Below are 11431 nucleotides of genomic sequence, written 5' to 3' on the forward strand. Positions count from 1 at the left end.
CACAATTTGACACTGCTCACCTTACTCTGTATGCACCATATCACTATGGCACCATGTTCACAGTGTTGTGAGCTCACCAGTGACAGAAATAGTCACCACTGTTGGAACCTTCCTTGATTTCCAATATAATATTTGAAAGCCTAGCTGTCCAGCAGATGCTTTTCCCAAGACATGTTATGAGAGGGAAATGGAAAAGGAATGCCTCTGAGAATAGATAGGTTACACAGGTGAAACCTCATTGCAAATGCAAATTCACATTTGTAAATGTCTTGTTATTTTACATCATCACCTGTCTGATTGACAGTTATTGTAACTGCACTACGAGAATCAAACTATACAGGCTACATCCTTAGCACGGTATTGTGGTCAAATCCAGCCTAGAGGAATTGATTTCCCTTACACCCAAAGTAAAATAACATTGTGTCTTATTCATGTTGAGTATCACATGCTGAAGAGCCTTGATAAGTGAAAATGTTTGCTTTTGCTATTGTTCAATTAAAGTTAAGAAAATAAACTATAATTGCTTCTGGGAACAATCAGGGACCACTTGACCTTTCAGCAACAAAGTTACTGCACCATCTCATATCTATTGGAAATGAGTGTCAATGAAGTCCTGCCTGTCTTGTTGCACCTGATGCTCTAGCATTCTATTAAGCTCAAGGTAATAATTCTCTTGCTCAATATGCACATTTTCCTCCTTGGATGACTCTACCAACCCTCCATCTTCCCACAGTTGACTTCACAGCCTTTCTATGACAGCAATGAGACCTGATAGCCCTCCTTGATTTAAGCGAGCAGGCTTTCAGGAATAACCATGATCCTCCCCCGAAATGAGTTGGATACACAGGCCCAGCTGAAGAGCTGACTAGATCCCTGACTGATCTCTGTGCAGCCCTCTGGATTATGTTCCATGGATTCCCAGCTGGTTGTAGTGGACTGGATCTGCAGGACTGACTGTGGTCCACTCCTTGGATAATAGTGATATGGAAGCCCTGACCCTGACTGCACCAACCAGCGGACTGACAGTGAGATCAGATTCTGCCCTTCACTAACTGTGTTGGAACCACTTGACCGATGGCAGTGTCCCATGATTTGCCCAAGGACTGCTCTCTTACACGCTGGCCAAGCCATAAATTGTTCGGTGCATTTGTTGCTGGCACATACAGTAGGTGTGACATTGTAGCATGTTGCTGTACACGAACATGTTCATTTCTTTCACTGACTGTTACTGATAACCATTGTAAGCAGCCTGGCTTTCTGTCTGTGCTAAATAACAAGGCAAGACAGATGCTGCGAACATCCAAGTAGTGAGTGAGAACCAAGATATCAAGTAAAATGTCCTTAGGTACACTCTGCTCTGATGCATGAGATGGATATCTTTCCCTGTGACCAAAGTGACTTAGTAGCAGCATTAAAATTCAAGATGTTCAAATGTACTGTTGGAAAATTGAGTCCCTTTATAGCTACATATTGATTTTGTAACACAAGATTTCATTAAGTTGCTGTTGAAAAACGTTTTTTTCAAATCTTCATATAAAAACAAAAGGAAAGGTCACGAGAAGCATCAGGATCACTGAGGTCATGTTGCTCCATTGAAATGATGCCCACAATTTACCAAGCGGCATTTGTATCCTACTTTTAGTACAGTTTTGAGAAAATAGGAAATTTTGATTTCAGATGAGAAAATGGTGAAGGTTGGCAAAGAGAAAACAGTTGACCTGGCATCACGTGTAGCTGCCCATTGTCATTGGCTGAAAGACAGGTGAATGACACAGCATTCCCCCCACCCCACCCAAAATAAGGTTTATTAATAGAGGTAGGTGATATATAAGATAGAGAAGGAGCGCTCAGGTGAATGAACCATCACCTTCTTGAAGAATATCACGAATTCCAGGGAAGAACAAAGTGTACCACCAAAGATGGAAAGATCACACCACTATTCCAAACAGTAAGGCTGCATCACCTCTGCTTCATCATTCTTTAGGATGGCTCCAGAATCATTAAAACGTTCTTCCCTGTCATAAGACATACAAATCTTTTCTTTGTCTGATTAAATAATATACTGTACCTAGACTGCTGCTCCTTAAACACAGCATATATTCTAAATGGGTCAGAGATGTACCCTAATGTGGTGAAGCTGATACATGTTTGATTCCAACTACTTCTGGATGGAGTTGGGGTTGGGGGGCAGTGGTTGGTGTGTATTGTTCACTGTTGTCTAACTTGTCAGCCCAGAGGTGTATGCAAAAGCTGGAGTCAGAGCATCTGCTCGAAACGTAGACTCACCTGCTCCTCAAATGCTGCCTGACCGGCTGTGCTTTTCCAGCATGACACTCTTTGATTCTGGAGTCACCACGTGCCTACTCCAACTTTCAGGTTGGGAATTGTTGTTGTATAGTTTCTCTCTGGTACATGGGAGAATATAAAATTGTATATATATCAATCAAGATTTAGTATTAATGAGCAGTGAGTAGGAGGAAATTGGATCACATGAAGGTTGGAGAAGGTGAATAGATCTTTCATTATTCACTCATGAAATTCACTTTCGCCATTCAAATCTTGGATGGAAAATTGAGCTTAACACTCAACATCAGGGATCTCATCTTTCTGATCTTCCCGTGTTTTCTCAGCCATTCCCCGCTTCAATTTGGCTGGGAATATTCAGTCCTGTTTATTTGATATAAAGTCTTAATTTCCTTCCACCAATTGTTGCAGATGGCTCCAGTCTGCTTCCTCAGGCCACTCTCTCAGGCTGAATCACAGTTCATAATCTCAGTGATCAGTTTGACCCATGAGCTGAACTTCTGAACCTGCATTTTCTTCTGCACAAAGACATTTGTCTCCATCTAGATATCATCACCTGTTTCTGCTCATCAGTCATTTGGACACATGAAATGAATGAAAAGATTTGATTAATGCACTGCTTTTCAGACAGGCCTTTCAACCTAACTCTTCCCCCCCCCCGAAGTTTCAGCTTATCCTGCTGCTCATATACTTTCCTTACCAAATGCCTTTCACCCATCGCTTTCAGATCTCACTGTTGTACATTGGCTCCAAACCTTCTAGTGCTTCATATTTAAAATTCTCGTCATTGTTTGCAAATCCCTTCATGACCTCAATACTCCATAACCTTCTCCAGTCTTCACGTGATCTTGTCATCTCCTACTCACTGCTGGCGGTCTCCTTTATCCATAAAGGGATTCCTTGCATTCCAACTCCACCCGATGTGGAATCTCCTCTTTAAACCCCTCCACCTCTATCTCCCTCTTTGACTTAAGACTTTCCAAACATCTCACCTCTTTGATCAAACTTTTAGACATCCGACTGCTTCCTATCACTCAAAGTTAGTTTTTCCATACATTGGTAATGTCTGGAAATGTTTTTCCACAATATTCTATCATCTTACAGCATAGGAAGTCATTCAGCCCATCATATCTGTGACGGTTCCTAGCCAAAAGCTATCCAATAAACCTATTCCACCTTGCCCTTTTCATATAGCCCTGTAAATTTCTCCTTCAAGTATTTATCCAAGATCCTTTGAAAGTTTAATGCAACCTTCTTCCACTATCCATTCAATGTATTTCTAATCATAACTCATTAGCCAAACACAATGTAATGTAAATTCACACTATTACAGATTTCATTTTCTTTGATCAGAATATTTGATGACAAAGCTTTAAATTTGAAAATGCTTGAAGTGTACCAAAGGCAGAGAACCAGATGTCACACCACATCTAACCTTCATCACCCTATGTCAGGCAATGAAAATCCAATGTTCCCTAGGTTTTGAATGTATGAAAAATGTTTAATCATGGGATGTGAACGTTGCTGGTAAGGCCACTATTTGTCACCAATCTGTTAAGCAGATTGAATATAATATGCCTTACGAGGCACACTTTGGGGGGTAACTATATTGTTGTAGGTCTGGAGTCACTAAAGGAATAGACCATTTAAGGGTTGTAGATTTTCATCCCTCAAGGATGTGATTACATTTGTGTTTTAATAACAATTTGGTAGTTACATGATTGCAGTTACTGAAACAAATGTTTCTTTTTGGAGACCCACTCGTTGAAAGACAACAAAAAGAGGGAAAAACTGACTTAACCTCATCCTTCCCAATCTGCTGGTAGCAGATGCATGATGATATTGGTAAGAGTGATCACTCACTGCACAGTCCTTGTGGAGACAAATTCCTGCCTTTACGTAGAGAATACCCTTCATCATGTTGTGTAGCACCATCACTGTGCTCAATGGGACACACTTTGAACAGATCTAGCAACTCAAGACTGGGCATTCATGAGGCACTGTGGACGATCACCAACAGTAGAACTGTACTCCAGCACAATCTGCAACTTCAAACCCATGACTATTTCCATCTAGAAGGACAAGGACAGCAGTTACTCAGGAACACCAGCACCCTCAAGTTCCCCTCCAAGCTACTCACCATCATGACTTGGAAATATCTCGCTGTTCCTTCACTGTTGCTGGGTCACAATCCCAAATTCCTTCCTTAATGGCATTGTCGATAAACCTATAGCACATGGACTGTAACGATGCAAGAAGGCAGCTCACCAACACTTCAAGGGCAACTAGGGACAGGCAATAAATGCTGGCCAGCCAACGACGCCCACATCCCAAAAAGAAATAAATGGGAAAAATCATGATTAACTGCTTAATCATTATCGTTAAGGCAAGTGATCAACTCTGATTCAGTGGAGAGTGCAGGAGGACATACCAGGAGCAGCACTAGACATACTTAAAAATGTGATGTCAACCCAGTGAAGCTATCAAATAGGACTACTTGTGCACCATACAGCATAAGCAGTAAATGTTAGACCGAAGTAAGCAATGTGCAATCAATGGATCAGATCTAAGCTCTGGAGTCCTGCCACATCCAGTTGTGAATGGTGGTTTTCAATTTTAAAAACTCATTGAAAGAGGAGGCTCCACAAATATCCCCATCTCAATGATCGAAGAGCTCAATACATCAATGCAAATGATAAGGCTGAAGTATTCGCAGCAATTTTCAACCAGAAGTGCTAGTTGGCATCCTCCAGCAGTGCCCAAAACTACAGATGCCAGTCTTCAGCAAATTCAGTTCACTCTTTGTGATATCAAGAAATGGTTGGAAGCACTGGATACTGCAAAGGCTATGGGCCCTGACAACATTCCGGCAATAGTACTGAAGAGTTGTGCTTCAGAGCTTGCCACTTCCCTCGCCAAGCTCTTCCAGTACAATTACAACTCTAGTATCTATCCAGCAATGTGGAAAATTGCCCTAGAGGTTTGCTCTTGATCATCAGTAAAGTGATGGAAAATACAATTAACGTTGCTATCAAGTAGCTCTGTCATGCCCAGTTTGGGTTCCACCAGGGCTACTCAGTTCCTGACCTCAATACTGCCTTGGTTAAAACATGAACAAATGAATTCGAGAGGTGAGGTGAGAGTGACAGCCCTTGACATTAAAACTACTTTCAACCAAATATGGCATCAAGGAGCCCTAGTAAAACTGGCATTAATGGGCATTAGTATGCAAACTCTCTACTGGTTGGAGTCATACCTGGCACATAGGAAGATGTTGTGGTTGTTGGAGGTCAATCATCTCAGCTCCAGAACATCTCTGCAGGACTTCTTCAGGATAGTGTCCTCAGTCCAACCATCCTTAACTGCTTTATCAATGACCTTCCCTCTACTTTAAGGTCAGAAATGGGTATGTTCACCAATGATTGCGCAATGTTCAGAACCATTCGCAACTCATATTGAGACAGTCTATGCCCAATTGCAACAAGATCTAGATGTTATCCAGGGTTCAGCTGACAAGTGGCAAGTAAAATTTGTGCCACCCAAATGCCAGGCTATGACCATCACAAATAAGTGACAATCTAATCAGTGCCCCTTGACATTCAATGGTGTTACAATCATTGAATTCCCTCACTCTCAACATCCTGGCAGTTACTATTGACCAGAAACTCACTGGGCATGCTACATAAACACAGTGGCTACAAGAACAAGTAAGAAGTGAGGAATACTGTGATAAGTATCTCACCTCCTGTCTCCCCAAAGCTTGTCCACAAGGCACAAGTTAGTGTGATGGAATACTCCCCACTTGTCTGGATGGGTGTGGCTCTAACAACACTTAAGAAGTTTGACACCACCCAGGACAAAGCAGCCCACTTGACTGGAACCACATTCTCCACCACCTATTCAGTACCAGCAGTGTGTACTATCTCCAAGATACTCTGCAGAAATTCACCAAAGATCCTTAGACACTTTCTTCCAAACCCAAAACCACTTCCACCCAGAAGGATAAGCACAGCAGATACATGGGAAGACCACCACAGCAAATTTCTCGCTAAGCTACACACCATTCTGACTTGGAAATATATTACCATTCCTTCACTGTTGATGGGTCAATGTCCTGAAATTCCCTCCCTAACAGTATTGTGGGTCAAACTACAGCATGTGGACTGCAGCAGCTCAAGAAAGCAACTCATCAGTATCAAGGGCAACTAGGGACTGGTAATAAATGCTGGTCAGCTAGGGACAGCCATGTCTCTCAAGTGAATAAAAAAAAACTAAGTAACTGAACTTACATTGAAACTGGTGGAAAGTGAACTTTTCTCTCTCAGTCATTAGTTGAGTGAAAGAACCAATTTATTTTTCTAGGAATGATAATATTAATTTGTTTGATTTTCATCAAAAAGTCAACCGTGGTGCAGTGGGTAGCCCTGTTTTGTCTGAGTTAGAAGGTTGTAGAATTAAAAGTCCCACTTTAAAAACGTCAGATAATCTACTGTAATTCTGAGGGAGTACAGCACTGTTAGAGGAGTTTCCCCTGATGTCCTGGCCCAATAGTTATTCCTCAACCTACACTTCTAAAATAGATTATCTGATCAATTGCTGTGTAATAATTGACTGTTGCATTTCATTCAGTACAACAGTGCTGATGCTTCAGAAGTACTTTGTTGTCTCTAAGGTGCTTTGAGACTTTCTGAGGTCATAAAAAAAAACTCAATAGAAAAGTCTGTTCATTTTCCAGCAATATGAATCCAAGACATTCGAAGAAAAAGCGAAAAGCTAGTTGCACTTCCCTTGTAGCATCTTTATCATGGATTAAGGAGGAAGCTCAGGAAGACTTGGTGAGTTATCTTTCATTTCCTTGAATATTTAGAAATATGTATGAATGACTGATAATTATTGTGATACAGCAGGTTGTTTCTGAAAGAGGGAACCTCCAGCTATCAGCAGATGATAATCCTTAATGATAAATGTTGAGGAATTGTAAAAATATAGTGGCCCAGATTTTGCAGTTGCAATGACAGAGAAACTGCCAGTATTTGACATCATTACTCTGAGAAACTGACACACTCACATACTCAATCAAACACAGAGATCTAAAGTTTACTGTTAGTGATTCCTGGTTTCTTCATAGGATGTTTTGTGATGTATTTCTAAAGTAGGGATCAGGATCCCAAGTCAGAGATTGAGAGTTGCAAGGTAGCAATGGCCACCAATGAGTTTTCCAACCATTTATCCCACTCACACAGGATTCCCTCCCATCCCCACACACCACTCTCAGTTTTCACCAAGGGATTGTGACAACTTTCAAGCCTCTAAATTGGAACACAGTTGGGTAAACATATGGAAACACTTGTTACTGTTAAGGTCTTCGCAGATGCAAATCATGAAAAGTCACAGAATTAATGAAAGTCCTTTAATTTCATCAACAATAATTTCTGGGATGTACCAGTCACAAAGGATAAAAATCTGGTGTGGAAAACAGACATTGTGGAATTACATGTTTATATGCATGTGGTACAGAGTTGAAGATATATGAAGTTATTACCTATGTCTTGCTAACTTCTGTCTAGCCAACAGTGCAATACTTGAACCTATGATCTTTGATCTCTTTCACAGGGGCTACATTTTGAATCATTGAAACAAATTCCGAATGAGGTGTCTGAGCATGTAAAACTGTTGGACGCTGAGGAGGTTGACTTGGACCAAAGCAACATGATGAATACAAAATCTAATAATTGCAAAAGAAGCAGAAACTTAAAGAAGATTCAAATTATATCCCCCAATGAGAAGAAGGAACAATTTGAGAGGGCTGTGATTCATCTAACTGAAGGGGTCACTGAAGACAACAGAGAAAGCTCACCAAAGAAGAAGCACAAGAAAAACAAGAAGAGTAAGGAAAAATCTAAAAGCAAAGAGAAGTGCAGCCAAAAGAAAGAACTGCAAAAACTAGAAAAACTTTGGCAGCAGTGGACTCCGAAGCCTCTCCCTGAATCCACTGCATCAGCTAAAGTGAAAAAGAAAAAATGCCATCTGAAGGATTGCACTTCAGTCAGAGTTAGTGATGCAAATCATCTAGGAATGAAGCACAAGGAACAGAAGGAGAAAGACAAAGCCACTGAAGCAGTTAATGATCTTCAGGTTAAAAATAAAATGACCTGTAAGTACTTGTGCCTCCCAGCTTCTCAGGAAAATGTTTGCAGCTCAGTAGATGATAAAGAAGAGCAGCAGGATGAAGGAACTCATAGACACTGGGAAGAAGCTTCATGTATCAAAATGATAGCCCAGGAGACTTCGAGAAAGGGAGGATTACCTGGCAGCCTTCATTATGGAAGTCGTAACCCTTTTCGTTTATCCTGTGCCAACACTTCCACACCAACAGTACCTCTTGATGCGTCATTGCTCACACATCTTAGGTGCTTAAAGTCATCTCCTAGCAATCCAACTAGAGTCCATGAAAATAGCGAACCTATTTGCCTGAAGACCAGTAAGGATGACCAGGTGATGAAAACAAGTCCTGAGTTGATTGAGGATTTTGGCAATAGCCAAGACCTCTTTATTACACAAAAGAAATTCCTACCCTTTGTGCAATCTAACAGTAACAGCAGTTATTCAGTGGAAGAGATGGCAAGCGAAGAATGTGCCAAGCAGCTGAGGTCTCTGGATGGAAGGCAGTTGCGATTCTGCTCCCCTCCACACACAAAGGTGATTGATTTATGTTGCTCCGGATTGAAGTCACCCAAAAGCAGATCAGCTGAGAAAGGAACACAAACAGATGACTTCTTCAGCTCACCAGCATTTGCTACTTCTGTTTTATTCTGCCAAAAGCTGAAAAAGGAGCAGAGCTTTGAAGAGCCACTTGACCTTAGTCTTCCTTCCAGACTAAGAACCAAGAATAGCACTGATTTAAAAAACATACTTAATGCTTCATATATCCAAGAAAATAGCATCAATCCATCTTACCAACATATTGCATTGCCTCTTTCCTCACCTGAGGGCCAACATGCTTGTCAACTACTGAGATTCTTACCATATTCAGATGGTAAGAAACACAACAGAAGATACTATGATGGGAAATTTGTGCAAACTTTTCTGAACCAGTCTTACTTTTTTAAGGTCAAAGGGCAGGGAAAACCCAAAAACCCCCGGATGCCATTGCTTAAAAAAAATGGAAAAAAGCAAAGGAACTGAAAAGTGATGTAATTGATCACAGCTCGAGTTCACAATGTCATGAATATTTGATCTGCTTTGTCACAAAGAAGATTAAAGTTTAAATTATGATGAAATATCATCAACCTGAAACATTAACTCTGTTTCTCTCCACAGATGGTGCCTGATCTGCTGCGGTGTCCAATCGTTTTTTGGTTTTTATTACAAATTTCCAGTATCTACAGTGGTTTAGTTTTTGTTAAAGTTTCTATTATTCCTTTGAATCCAAACAGTCAGAATGGAGCAATGCATCTCTTGAAACTAATGGGGGATTTGTGTCACCTTTCAAGCTGGCCAGTCCCTCGGACAATTCTTCTTTCACTGCAAGAAGCCCTGAGCTTATACGAAGTATTTTTCTATAGTGATTAATCCGACGGACATGCAGCTCAGTAGAGTACCAATTCATATTGGCAAAGAGTGTCAGAAGGCTGCAATGAGATTCACATGAAATCATTTGAAACAGTGAGACTCCATTTTATAATCATCAACTTAAGTTAAAAACAGCCTTTAATTCACTTTCTGACACATTTTTGAAATGTTTGCAGAGAAAATGGAGTTTATACAATTGAATGTTTCATATTTACTTCAATGTTCCAGTACTTTATTTTGTATTTGCGAAAGCATACTGGATATTGTACTGATTGCCAGCCACAGTGAGATAGTGTGATGGAGTGATTGTGTCACAGGCAGTCAGATCTAGATGTTGTTGGGATGTTACATAATAGTGCACGTGGTATTCCAATTGTACAATGGTTGGCTGATGTTCTTGTTTAAAGTTTAGTGAAAATGAACTGTGGTAGCTGTATTTTGTTTTCAACGAAGGAGAAACTTGGAATAGTGGCAGTATTCAGTGAGTAGTACGACACTACTGAGTCAGAAGGGCAAGGGTTCAAGCTCCACTACACAGATGTAAGTAAAAACCCATGCAGACATTCCAGAGGTACTACTGAAGGTATACTGACAGCTGAAGTCAACAGTTTGGAGGCTGCTGTTGTAATTAGAGTTATTTCTATAGCATTTCTTAATATATTTAACTCTGCTTGAATGCTTTATTTTACTTTTAAAAAATCAAAGCATCTCCATCAATTATTCCTTTGTAGTGTGACTTGAACTAACAACCTTCTGATTTCTTTGTGAGAACTCCATTCCATATACCACAGTATATGTAACAAACAAAATTTCAAAGCAACAGCAATTAAATTATTTAAAATTACATTCAGCATCCGGCTTATTTCCTATTAATTAAAAATTGTTTCCAAATAGATGTCACATCTTTTAAGATTGTAACACAATTGCATGACACAGAACACTAAATTCATGCAAGTATATCTATAAAAGATCCAAGTTGATCAAATTTGAAGGAGGCTAAAGGAGCAATGAGTAAACCTTAAACCAGCACCACCTCTCTGGGTTAAAGGATTCCAAAGATTCAGTCTTTTAAGTAAGGAAATAAAATTCTCATCCACCCCTGATAAAATAATACACTCTGGACTCATCCACAAAAGGAAACATCCTTTCTGTGTCCACCTTGACAAGACCATTCAGGATCTCGTAAACTTTAATGAAGTTGCACATCACTCTTCTAACACTAGTGGAAATAAGCCTAACCTGCTCAAACTATCCACAAATGACAACTCACTCATTCTAGGTATCAATCCAGGAAGCTTTTAAAGCCTTCAACACATGTGTATCATTTATTAAACAAAGAGACCAAAACCGCAAATATTATTTGAGATGTTGTCTCACCAATATCTTGTTTAGTTGAAGCATAACATCCATATCTTTATGTTCAATATCTCTTGCAATAAAGGGTAGCATTCCAGTACACTTCCTGAATACATGCTATACCACATAATATTTTGTGACTAGTACTGCATCCCTCTTCCCCATGGGATTCCACAATTGTTCTTCATTTAAGGAATAT

Source organism: Chiloscyllium plagiosum, unplaced genomic scaffold (genome assembly GCF_037043375.1).
Source record: "Chiloscyllium plagiosum isolate Xiang-an unplaced genomic scaffold, Cpla_swu_hap1 HiC_scaffold_18, whole genome shotgun sequence".
NCBI lineage: Eukaryota > Metazoa > Chordata > Chondrichthyes > Orectolobiformes > Hemiscylliidae > Chiloscyllium > Chiloscyllium plagiosum.